Genomic DNA, 14,149 nt, shown 5'->3' with positions numbered 1-14,149 from the left:
CTACTTCACATTACATTCCTTGATCGCGATCGTGTCACGTCATGTTTAATTTATATTAACGTTTCTTCATCATACTTCTCTTTTTCGAATGTATTGTCTCGCACCTATCAATGTCGAGACCCATGCTCTTTGATGTTAACTATTTTCTAATCTCTCTCGTAATATCCATATTTGTTAAAACATTATTTCTTACTAAAACTAAATTCTTGTTTAGCTTTCCCTTTTTCCTCCTTGTCTTACATCTTTTACTCATTTCCAGGACTTTTCGTCTGAAAATTCATTTCTTTCCGTTGTCTTTTCGGTAATATTTCTGTCCGTTTAGATGTTTTAGTGAAATCCCTCACCTTTGTCAACCAGGCCTTTCTCGATCCCTTAGCTTTTAACTCACTTAGTTAAGTTAGCGAAACCCCTCGCTTTTATACTACTTTTACCTTCCGTTATTTATTTTACACGGGAAGTTTAACCATTTTCCTCGCTTCACGTTATTGACCCCTAGGTTCTTTCACTCAGCCTCGTAGGCTTATTTCTTTAGATTTTTCACCTTTTTAAGACGAGGCCTTTATGATCCCTTTGCTTCAATTCATGTCCCGTGGGTCATTTTGGCTCCGTAGACCTTTACCCTAATTAACATCCCGTAGGTTATGATGATCCCGTAGATCATCTTTTATTCTAGTCTTTATTCAAATGTGTATACGTTTATATACGCATATGGCGTTAAGGCATCCCTTTTTATGTTTATAATTATTTATCTTTTTACTTTTTGGATTTCATTTGACCTTGACCGTAGTCTAAGGCTACATTGTTTTCTTTCGAATCATCTTTCCGACTTCTCGACTTCTAACGTCAATTACACGTCGGTTTTCCATACACTTACCGTTACCCGGTTCTTACCTGTACTTCCTTACGTCCCATTACCCGGGTTCTTTTATTTCAGTGTTTTTAACGCCTTTAACTCCTTTACATAGGTTTATTAATATTTTGCACTTTTATTTATTCGATTCGCACTTACTTAATTTAGCAAGTGTCATCCTTTATTAAATTTGTTTGACTTGTTCGTGTGAACATTCATCGCTTACGAATGCCAAACTTCAGTCTTTGTTTGACCTGTTCAGCTTTGAAATGGCTGAACATAATTTATTCAAAATTTCTATTTACATTATTTTGTCGTCTTTTAGTTAAGACTCAAAACCCGAGTCTTTTAACTTTCCATCCGAGTTCCCGTTTCTCGGTTCACGCATGTGTTTAAATCCTTACCCACCAACCGGGTGTTTTACCGAAGTCGTTATTATTGCAACCTTTACGGTATGCATTATGACTTCCTTTCGCCTTTATATTCCTACTTTGTTCTCGAATTTGGCGTTTTACAAAAACGACCCATTTAGAGACGTATTCGCATTTTCCGGGTTCGAGTGTAAGTACACTCCTTCCCAATGCATATCTTGATCATTCTACATGTTTCTTTGCCCCCTTCTCTCGGGCTCATTTTTCTAATATAATACGCTTCTGTCACTCAGCTGTGCGTTTACATGATAATCAAATATTTTGCTTATCTGATTCATTTGGGTACTTTTTTATGCTAGTCCCATTCACCCCGTCCCTACTACATCGAATGTAAGTATGTCCATCATAAAAAGTTCATAACATCATGTGTTCACTACTTACTTGGCCAGAGTAAGCGATCAACACATGACACACATGACCTTTTCATAATTTCCGCACTACACCCCATGTAAGTGACGCCTCTAATCTTTCTATATTCTTGACTTTCATTGGCAACCATTTATTCAGTTACTATTTAACAATTATTAGATTTATAGGTTTCATTCCTAAACATATACAATGTTTCTCTTTTTTTTATCAAACTAATATATATAATCACATTTGTTAACGTGATTGCTACTTTTCTCAATAGCATCGAATTGAGAGTTTTCCACTTGGATAATTACCCCAATCCAAGTTTCCATGTGAACAAATCTTGTTACTCATTTGTTATTCATCGTCGTGAATAACACATTTTCTATTAAATTTTTCTTGGAAATCAGGTTTTCCAAGTTCTATCGTATATGTATGCAACCGTCATTACTTACGTGTTTGTTGCATATTACTACTTGTGCATTTAAATTTAAAAGTGTGCACCTCATAAAGCTTGCTTTAACAGGCTCTCTTTGCCAATAACCTTGTTCACGGTCGTTGCGCGATTTAGTCCTTGGTGAGCATGCTCCTCTTGTATACTTCGGACCGTTCCATCATCATATCCACAATTTGTTTGATTCTCGTCGTCTTCAAACGCAAGTGTCCTTCAATTATAACATTCACAAAAGTTAGTAACGTCAACTTTAATAATCGCCCGTATTATAATACAAGGCTTTTTCTACTATACGCGTCAAGGCGCGCATTTTCGCCAACTACATCTATCGTTTAATTGGGGTAACATGCGTTACACGATAGCCCTATGTGTTATTTACAACAATTTAGCATACTAAACTATTAACATACGCGTACTTACCGGATTTGCGATCAAGCCTCGAACCGAACACTATTCTTTATCAAGAGCATAAGGTTTAAGTCCAAGCATAGTTTTCTCACCATACTTGAATCTCTTAAACCAAGGCTCTGATACCAACTTGTAACACCCTAGTTACTAATTAACGATTTTGTATGTAATTACCAACAATTAGTTGTGTAACTAAGACAACACATATTACAAAAATTCGGGTTTATTAAAACTTTTACAAATTATAATTTATTCTACATAACGTGACCGAAATTTGTTGTTTAAAATTTACAACGTGGCAAAATGCGGAAGCATGTAACTATATCGTGTTCGGTCCTGCGTTGAGCTTGATCGTCTTCCGGCATCAAAAAAGTACCTACATTTCATAAAAACATGAAATGATTTAGTCATACGGGATTTAATATGTATCTAAACGAGTCCCGGAAACAAAACTGATCAAAAATACATTTTTGTTCAGAGTCCACCGTAAATTACGGTGGCTACCGTAATTTACGGTAACCCCTGAATGTTTATTCCTCCACCGTAATTCAGGAGGTTCATGGCGTAAAGTTATATGGCCTACCGTAAATTACGGTAACTACCGTAATTTACAGTGGCCTCTGCAGAATTCTCCAAGTTTGCCGTTTTCTAAAACGGCAACGTTCATAACGTTTAATCCGTTTGTCCGTTTGACCTACCGTTTCTTCCTACGTACTTGTAACTTGATCCTCCATCATTTGGAGTTAAAATCCAGCATCCGGATTATCAAAAATTAAGACTTTTAACTCTTCGGCTTATTACCCTTTTTACCAACTTTTGACCCGTTTGTGATTTCATCTAACAACCTGTCTGCGGTCCCTATTTCTTTTGTAAACATAACATTGTGATTGTTTCCTATTGTACAAGGCTCAAATCATGGGTTATTACACATTCTAAACCCGTTTATGCTCAAGTGCTTATTTTGACCCGTTAAGGACATTTATGTCCTTTTAAGCCTAATTTCGCTCATTTCTTCTATGCCTCATAATCCCGCCCGTTTACTTTGATTAGTTTTCCCACCACAACTATGAATGTGGTGAGTATAATGTAATAGACTAGCTATCCCGAATCTTACCCCTCAAATATGCTATTTTGCAACAACACGTATTTTAAGGCATTTAACCCTTGATAGTTTATACCTACTATTTTCATACGCGTCTAAGGATTACAAGATCTTAATATAAGTTCCTAAACAACCTTTATGGGTTGTTTGCCTCATTTATCCTTCGAGGGCATTTTAGTCAACATTAGCCCCTCATTTACTACGAAGGGCTTTTGCCACATATAAAGCCATAAAGTATATTATCCACAACTATAATTACGCGTACCTGGCTCGGGTCAATTTATTGACCCGTTTCGATACCTTGCCTCTATAATATGCTAATTCGTAGCATTTTAAATCCATAAACCATTATTATCCTGTAAGCATAAGACTTGACACATACTTATTAGTCGTCATTGGTCAAATGGCACTACAAGTCACCCTTTGACCCGTTTGGTCTAAACGACCAAACATTTTGCATTTGAATTTAGAATGGTATATATTTACATATATATACCATTTCGTTATTTAACCCCATTTCGACTTACGTCGTAGGGTATCTTATTACTTTTACTTATATTTGTCGACACATGACTAAATTACCATTTTATCCCTTTCCTTATCATGAGTTACCCCATACGGTAACATTTCTAGATTCATTGTATGCTTATCATTTACGGCGATATTACCATTTTCCAATGTTTACCCTTCATCATGGTTTTTACCAAATATTGCATATGCCCCGACTCGTATCAATTGCGTCGGGAATCCATATTTCCCAATATTGTTTTTATCGAATTAAAAGAAAGCTTATAGAATAACTAATTATTCTACGAAAGGTGTAAGTTACACTTACCTCGTATCCAAGCTACACTTTTCTTTTCCTTCTTGATTCGGTTGACCCGCTTTCTCCCCAAGCTCCACCTAGCTTGTTAAGCGCCAACTATTATTCGTCATTCACAAGGTGGTTAGTTTAATCATGACTTAGTACGATTATTCCACCTTACAAATTTCATATCAAAATTTAGCCAAAACATCACAATTAAGTGTTTTAACTACAAAAATTCTAGTTTCGAGCCTTCTTTGAGGCATTTCATCAAACACTTTGAGGGCAGAATTTTACATGTTTATTTATCAAGTCTCTAGCTTATCTCTTAGCCCTAATTTCACATAATTCAATCATCTTACAAAGTTGTTAACTTCCATAATTTCTGAAATCACTTCAAATTGTCACATTATGCTAGATCAACACTCTATTTCCTAGTGTTCATCAAATTTCACATAAACCATCAATCACCTATAATGGTGTTCATAGGTTTCACTACAATTTCACATGATTTTCAACTTGTATTTGTCTAGGGTTTCTCCCTAGACACTGTAGTTGTTCCTAGATCATCATATGACATACATGCAACTATAATTTCAGATTTTCCCAATTACATGAGAATTTCAAGTTGAGAGTTTTTATGAAATTTTACATACCTTGTGATCCTCTTGTGATGAGGATCAGTAATCTATGCTCCATTTTCGATTTGAACTTGGTTTGATCCTTCAATTTTGTTGATTTGTTGAAGTTAGGGTTTGAGCTCCCATGGAGCTTTCCTCTGGTCGCATACGTATGTGTGTGTATTGATTTCTATTATTTTTTTTTTTTATAAGTGTTTTAATAAAACACTATTCTAATTGCCCATGTTTAGTCCCTCAAGTTTAGAGATTCATATATGAAACCATAACTCATAGTTTATTATTTAATTACCCTTTACTAACTAGGTTAATTTTACCTAGTTAACTTGGTGGGTTCCGGGAGTTATAATCCGTAGTGTTTTAAATCCCGTTAACTCGGGCTCTTATAAACTCAATTCCTTAAAAAATTGTTTCGCTTGTATTTAATATTAGGATTTCTTATTAAATCCCAAATATTTACCGGGTTATTTTTACTACTAGCGATACTTTACCCGTCTTTTAGTATTAACGTGGGTTAATTACCAGACCCGTTTTCGGGGTGTTACACCAAAGTCAAACTACTTTTGTTAAAAGCAACTTATAATAGATAAAACACTGGTTCAGCAATGTTAAAACGCTGTTTGACCAAAGTCTGTTTGACCAAAGTCAAACTACTTATGTTAAAAGGTACTTATAATAGATAAAACTAGATTTTCACCCGGCATTGCTTCTCGAGGTCATGAAACTTACTTATGTTAAAACCTAATTATGATTAATACATGATTTAAAGCATTGAAAGTATATGATATGTTAATGGTTTTGCTATAAGAAAAATTATTTTTCTTTGTTAATTTGAATACCAAATCAATTCAACTAATAATCTACTTTACTATTGTATCTCAATGTAAATGTAAATGTAAATGTAAATGTAAATAACAAATTCAATAAGGGGTGTATGTGTAAATATTTTTCATCAGCTGAAAATATGGGAAGAGAAAAACACAACCGTCATTATTTCTTCATCATCATTACACATCAAACATCTATCATCTCTTCTTTCAAAATCTCTTCTTCCCAGTCATTTTCTAGGGTTTCAATTTTCTTATCCTCCGTCTTCTACACTTCAATCACCTGTGGTTTTATTATTTTTTCTTCAACAACTGGTATATACATTCCTATTGTAATGCACGTTATATTCTTTAATCGATCTTAATTTAAATCCTATCTTGCTACTAATACGATTTTAAATGCTTATTGCTATACATTCAAGAAGGGTTTACTTATATGTTTGAATCATTTGTTGAGAACATGTTAAAATAATTATTTTTTGCAGAAAAATTTTAACTCATACTCTGTTTCTATGATTAATTTCACTACATACTCTGTTAATACAAAAAGTTAATGTTCATTTTCGAAGCCAACTTTTTAATTACAATCTTTTAACATCTTTACTGATTCAGGTTTTATGATGTATACTACATTTGTTAAGTTTCTTGATAACCCATAATCTTTGAAACTGGTATGACATGTTTTTACATACATAATTTATTTTTATTGAGATATATATTTAACAGTTCTTATGGTTTATATTTTCTTATACTATTTAAAAATTATATACAAGATGTACCTATATTCTTTGCTAATTAAAAGTGGGGAGATTGTTGGCAAAAAAATAGGTTGCGATTATATCATGAGTATGGTAAAAAATGGGTTGTGAGGGTCAGAACAGAAAATTCAACGCCGATAATAACTGACGGTTGGGACAATGTTGTTAAAGATCTCAATTTGCAGAGGGATACTTTGTTGGTTTTCAAACCGTTAGGTGATTTTGGACTTGAACTTTCATGTTATGTTAATGGCATGTGTGGGGAATCTTATTTCATCTTTAATCGTTATGCAAGATTTGGTTTTACGGTATGAGTATTGATCTTAACTTCTATTCTTTTTCATCTTTAACGTGTTAACACTTATTCTCATAAAATACATACTTCACGTATAGTATTCGTTATTTTTAATTTTATGCAGGTAATTAAAGACTGCTTAATTAAACAATTTTACGTAAACAGCCCACCAAGTGGCAAATTTCAAATCTGTTATAAGGGTTCCTACTGAAATGTTGAGGTGTCTAAGGTTGATACCAACTTTGTATTTTCTAGAGGATGGCCGGAAATGTGCAACGATGTTGGGATACTGGAGGATGATTTGCTTGTGTTTAGCAAAATTGATGATGTTGTTTTTGAGGTAGTAGTTTATAGAGATGAGACTGAGATTTGCTTTTTGAAGAAACCTGAATCTGATGATGATAGTGTACTTGAGATATCGAAGGCTGATTATGTTGATAATGCATTCAAGGTACGTAAATATTTAGCATTAGCAATAAAAGTTTTAATTTTTTAGCATTATATTAATTATTTCATTAATGTTGACCAGGACATCTATGAGGATGAAGAAGTTGTGTCTGTAGGTGAAGGTACAACCGTTACTTAGAGCATTCACATCCTAATCATCAAATTATGTGAGGAGGGGTTTTTATATTATGAAGGGTATAAAAAGTGGTTGTGAGTAGAGGAGAGAGAAAATGTTACTGTTCATCTGTATATTTGGGGGGACACTGTTCACCCGTTATAATTTTTTAATATATTTTGAAAGTGGTTGTGAGTGGAAGTTAGAGAAAAATGTAATGATAATATTATTTAATTGAAAGGAGAGAGAAAAAGTATTTGTTTTTAGTAGAAATATATTGATATGGAGTTGTTTTTTAGTGGAATGTATGTATAATTTGATGGATTGGATGTGAATGCTCTTAGGTACTTGCTAAATTATTAAAATTATTTATTTTTAATTTAACAGATATAAGAATTTATTTTTTTTACAACTATTATTAATGCTATTTACTGATGTTATATTTATCCAATAATGTATTATTTACAAGAACTTACCAACCAATGCCGAATGCACGTCGAAGAGACGCATGTCTTCACGATTGAACAAAACCCAAGATGTAAGTTTACTATCTTAAAGATTGTTATATTACTATTGTTATTAAAGTTACTCTATGACAACAGGTTAAGAAGAAAAGTAAAGTTACTTCTGAGAGAAAGGAGATTGTCAAGAATAGGACTAAGGGAAATGCTGCCTTTCCTGTCGACACAAGTGATCATATTGGATGTTCTTCGTCTGTTCATAAAGTTAAGGCATCTATACTTGCCAGTTAATTAGTATATGTTATATAAACGGTTTTTTTTGTGTGCATATATTCAACATTCCTTTAATTCATATGTATATGTTTACTTTTTCATCAAGGGGAAGAGAGCCGCCACCGTTCAGAAAAAGTTTAACCGTAGAAACAAGATTGCAAAGACTGCAAAAAAAAACATTCTGGACATCCTCTCGACCCTGGGTTCTTTCATTTTGATCGCAAAGGAGACTATAGGCTGGTATACCATTTTTTATAACAAACTAATGATTTATGTTTATTTGTCTGACTATTATTTTTTTCCACACAATACATTTGGCGTCTTCCTGCTGAAGTTGCCAGACGAGCAGGTCTTTCTCTTGATCTTCATCCTTTGAAAGTTCAAAACATGGTTGGAGTTGTGGAGGTTTATGATGTTAAGTCTGAGTTAAATGAATTGAACCCACGTTATGCGTTGGACGGTTGGCGAAAGTTTATGGCTGATAATAACTTGAGGTTTGTTGATATGTTGCACTTCACATACGTGTCTTCGCAACAGAAGATTGTATTAAATGAAGTTACATCGGTTTAACAAACACATTTAAGTCTGTTTTGATATCAGATACTATAACTATGAATTTTTTGATCGTGATGTTGTATGTTTTTTTTTAAATTATTAACTTGATTATTTGTTGCTATGTATGACTAAGATGATAAAACACTTTTATTAGCACTTTATGTTTTATATTTGCCCAATTAGATTCTGTGTTAAATTATAGTTCTTTAAGTCATTGTTTCATTTTCTTGAATTCTATCTAATTTTGTAAAAAAGTTCAATAACAAACAGTGGTTTGAACATCTGTTTGCCTTTTGGTCAATAGTTAATGGAAACCCATGTTAGGTTGAACAGTGTTTTGAAGAGGAAAACAATGTGAGAAGACAGTAGATCTTAGTAAGTTAAACATCTGTTAAGGCTTAAACAGATGTTTCGCCTTTAACAGATGTTTGGCCTTTTATATCACATGTTTGGACTTAAACAGTTGTTTGACCTTAAACATATGTTTTGCCTTAAACAGATATTTCGCTTTCTATATCAGATATTTGGACTTAAACAGATGTTTGATCTTAAACAGATGTTTGGCCTTAAACCAAACATCTGTTTAAGCTCAACATCTGTTTGACTATTTGTCAACTTCTGATTGACTTTTGGTCAACATCTGTTTTAAATTTGGTCAACATCTTATTTTGTAAAGAAGTACAAAAACAAAGATTTTTACAAAATCCCAAATCACCCTATCATGTAAGTGCATTGAAGTAAAAGTGGAAATGATATTATTCATATGGTCCTGTTGTGCTTTTTTTTTTGTCCTCTAATAATAGTTCATGATCTAATCCGGTGATTTGAAGACATTGTTGTTGAATCGAATGAGATGGTTGATGTAATGTGGTTGTATTAGTAACAAATAGTAATTAATATAACTAAGTTTCCCGAGCCCGGAAAGCAATCCCGGGTAAAAACCTAGTAAAGTTATATATAAAAGTATAAAACCAAGGTTGATTCTAACATAACACCAGAATCAAGCCAAACCAGAGTGCATTATTAATACATATATACATCAGAATACCATACACCAAGTTAAAGACAATAGGCATAAATGATTAGCTTCAAACATCAAACAAAATCAAGTAATTGAAGAATCAAGCATATTTGGCAAAACGAGACATAATAAGCAAAGATAAACTAAGTTCTAACAAAATAATCAAGTAACATATACTTAGAATAATAAGAACTAATCAAAGATACCAAAATAGATGTAAAGCTATTACTCACACTGGTGATGATTGATGAACAATTAGCCTATTCCACAGAAGGTTTTACGAAACTGATTCCGATAGGGTTAGAACTAGAAATATGCTAGAAAATAGGGAGGGAGATATATCTCAATTGTTTGCTGATCTCTATTACATACGTAAAACACATAAGACCATGTGGATGTGTAGTGGTACACATAAATAATGCCCGTTGTGTGTTGTCTGGCAGTTCATAATGGGGCGTTTTTCTAAAATAGGTGTAGTGGGGATGTGGGCATTTTGGGGCATTATGTTAAAAAAAGGGTGTAAATAAAATTAAATAGAAAAACATCAAAAAACTTTATTGGACAAACCTGTAAACACTACGTGTGATTGGCCAAAAGAAATGAAGAAAGGCGTGGAAAAAAGAACGCTTTGGGCAAATTTTTTTGTAAAAACGCCCAGGGGCGGTCATGGGGCGTGGGGCTTTTTTGGGGGAAACACCCAAAAACCCCCACTACGGGTGGTCTAAATAGACATGCAACTTACACAAAACCCCCTCAATAACATAGATAGAACATATACAACCCCACTTTAACTTGACCTACTCAACAAATGTGGTAAAAAGATTAAATGCCCTCCAATCGTTAAGTATTGGACGGAATATGCTGACGGTTGGGACGCAGATTGTTAGATGTTGAAAACATGAGTACACGGGTGAAAAGAAAAAAGTCGGGGGACTCAAGTTGATCTGGTCATCAAACTCAAATACGTAAATTGCACTTCACTCAATTAAAAATAACATGTAACAGATTTGATTTGAAGCTGTTACACAAAAAGTGATGACCGATAGAAGTTCACATTTGTAGTAGAAAAAAAATAGAGTTAAGTGCTTGGTTGTTCCCTGCGCTTTGCAGTATATTTCACTATTGATTCTCAATGTTCAATAATTACGCAATTGATCATAATGGTTGTAAGTTTATTACTTAGATGTTGGGATGAGCTTGGCCCCGTATCAGTACCAAACCGAAAGTACCAATCCTGAAAAACGCAAAATGTGGGTACCAGTACCTAAAGTGCCGGTACGGTACCGACATTTGACGGTAAATCGGCCCCAAATATTATAACGTACCGAGTAGGTACCTAACGGAAAATATTGGATCCCAAAAAACACAAAAAACTGGGTATTGAATTGCTACCGATAATAGCTCGGTACAGTACCGGTTCAGTATCGATACCAAGTACAAAATGCTCATACCTAAATTTGCTAACTTAAACTTGTATGTTTCCAGGATGCTAAGTGTAATATTGGATGTTGTAACGACACGATATTTGCTTGACAACTGGACAGATTTGGCTCCTCTTAGGTCTGTCTTTCCTCCCTCTCTAATTCAAAAGGTTGTGAAAATTGCAATGCTATCCACATTTTAAAGCAACATGGTCCTTGGTTACTAGGGCTCTTTAAAAAGCTCATGGCTCGGGACTCGTTTGGATTTAGCTCGGAAAAAACTCGCTCAATGTGGCTCGGTTAGAAAGTGAGTCTAGGTCGGCTCGTAACGAGCCGAGTTGGCTCGATTTGGCTCGCATACCAGCTTGGCTCGGCTTAGCTCGGATTAACTTACTTTTAAAATATTTTATTTATATATATTAAAATATATCACAAAAAACTTATTGTTATTTACATGTAACTAGGAGTGTAATTTGATATCTATAAGATGTTTGAAGGTTGATTACCATGCATTATATTGTATTTCGTAGAAATTAAGAACTTATTTTCTGTTGTTAAACTTGATTTTCGCTTGAAATATATTAGGTTGAGCTTATTTTAGATATATTTTTTTAAGTTATTGAATAATGTTTTAGAATACTGAATTTTGAAAGCCATGTATTAGTTTTTCTTTTCAAAATCGAGCCAAACCAATCCAAGCCCGAGCTTAAATTTCCAGCTCCGTTTCAAATTGAGCCGAGCCTGAGTTTTGTCCTAGCTCGGCTCGGTTTGACTCGTGAACAACCATTGGTTACTAGACAGGGGCAGATCTAGTTACTTTTTTAAGTTAAACCGAGCTTACAGTCTTCTTTGTTACCATAAGCCCTGGCTCCCTCCCACTAACCTAGTTACTTTTTTAAGTTAAATTTTGATATTTTAGGGGTTAAAACTGTCATTTCACAATTTAGAATGGGGTAAAACGGTCAACTGGCAGTAATTCAATTCGAACCCCATGTAAGATTATTTTCTTTTATATTAGAGTCCCCGTAAATTACATCTGCAATTTCCTTCTTCTTGTCATGTATTCTTCCACCTTAACCATCACAAAGCTTACATAAGAACTATCTACCCTTTCATTATTATTTCAAAATTATAACCAACCCAAGAACAAACCTGACTCCTCTTTTTTCTCTTTGGTTTCTTGGACAGTGACGGCCTCGGTCAACTGTAACGATAGGTGAGGTCTTGCTTTGTTTCTCCAATCAACCTTGTAGCTCCACTCCACACAACTCATAACCAACCAAAATCCACTCTCCACTGTAGCGACCTTCGGTCATCTGTAACGACCGACATCACAGCTCCGATCTACTATTTCGATCCGTAGCCCCACTCCACTGAACCATGCCAGTGTGTGTACCGGATTACATTTTCGACCACCGTGGTGTTAGAAGTACTTTTAAATAAAAAAAAAATAAGATACTTTTATAGTGAATTTATTTTTTTATGATAACAAAAATTAATACTTTTATAAATAGCTTTTCAAGACTTTATTTTTTTATGATAAGAAAAATTAATACTTTCAACAAGTTAATGATAAGGAAAATTAATACTTTCAACAAGTTAAATAAATTAAGGGCTTGGTTATTCACACATCCCCCTTGGTTATTTGCACATCCCTTGAACCCTATAGGAAGCGTATAGGGCAATACGGTTCCTCTAGGTCCAAGCGTATTGAGCAATACACTTCCTATATGTGTACTTGAAGTACAAACTTTTCAGAAGATGGTCAGCTAATGATTAGGGGACCAGAGGAAGCGTATAGGGGAATACGGTTCCTCTGGGTCCAAGCGTATTAAGCAATACACTTCTTATATGTGTACCAAACTTTTCAAAAGATTGTCAGCTAAAAGGAAGTGTATAGGGCCATACGCTCCCTTAATGATTTTTTTTTTTAAAAGACAAGAGGAATCATATAGGGCCACACGTTACGTTCCCTGGAGGATTTTTTTTTTTTTTTTTTTTTGCAAGAACAGCATATTTATTTTTTTTAAACATTAATTAAGTTGTTTTTTTGTTATAAAATGATGTTAGTTTTTTTGTTATAAAATGATGTTAGTTTTTTTGTTATAAATTTTATAAAAGACGTAGTGAAATTAAGCAATCCAAACAAATTAAACATATCCAAATTAAACAAATATTACAAATACTTAAAATTAAATTCAATTGTTCGTACAGTACTACATAATATGATAATAAAAACCTCTATCATCATCAATACTCGTCAGACCCCTCGTCAAACTCAGTGAGTTCCTCCTCTGTAAAGTTCGGGCCACACCTAGTAGAGGGTGACGGGCTGTGCCGTGTATAGGACGTGCCTGGAGCCTATAAAAAATTCAAACAAAATACTCATTAAATAACATTAAAATTGTTCGTAGAAAATGAAATAAAACAAAATAGCATACCTGCATGGAAAGGTCGAACAGAGGAAAGAGCGGCATGGTCTGGCCGAACCGAGGAAAATGTGGTAAGGAAAGGTCGGGCTGAGTATAGGACGGGTCGTAAGGCTATAAGAATTTAAACATAAGAATTTACCTATAACCAACATTAGGAATGTTTGCCGTCACTTTCATCCCTGTCATCGACCTCATGTCCAAATATTTGCAGGAAGCCAACGGTTGATACCTATCGGACCTCCTCCGCCTTGGTGTATGGACCTTCACCGATGGTGGGCCACCAGGCAATCAACTCATCCTCGGGCATACGATCGATAGCCGTGGTATACACGTCCTAAACCAACTCCTCGTCTGTGTAAAAACCGGTGGCGACGACAAATTGACGAAGCGACATCTCAAATACCTCGTCGAACAGACGAAATGTGATCTCGGATGATGGGGCCGGCAAGTTCGGATCATCAAAATCCGAGTTCGTCCGGTCATCCGGTCGAGGTCTATAGCGGAA

Source organism: Helianthus annuus, chromosome 7, assembly GCF_002127325.2.
Source record: "Helianthus annuus cultivar XRQ/B chromosome 7, HanXRQr2.0-SUNRISE, whole genome shotgun sequence".
NCBI lineage: Eukaryota > Viridiplantae > Streptophyta > Magnoliopsida > Asterales > Asteraceae > Helianthus > Helianthus annuus.
Note: the sequence above shows the minus strand (reverse complement) of the source record.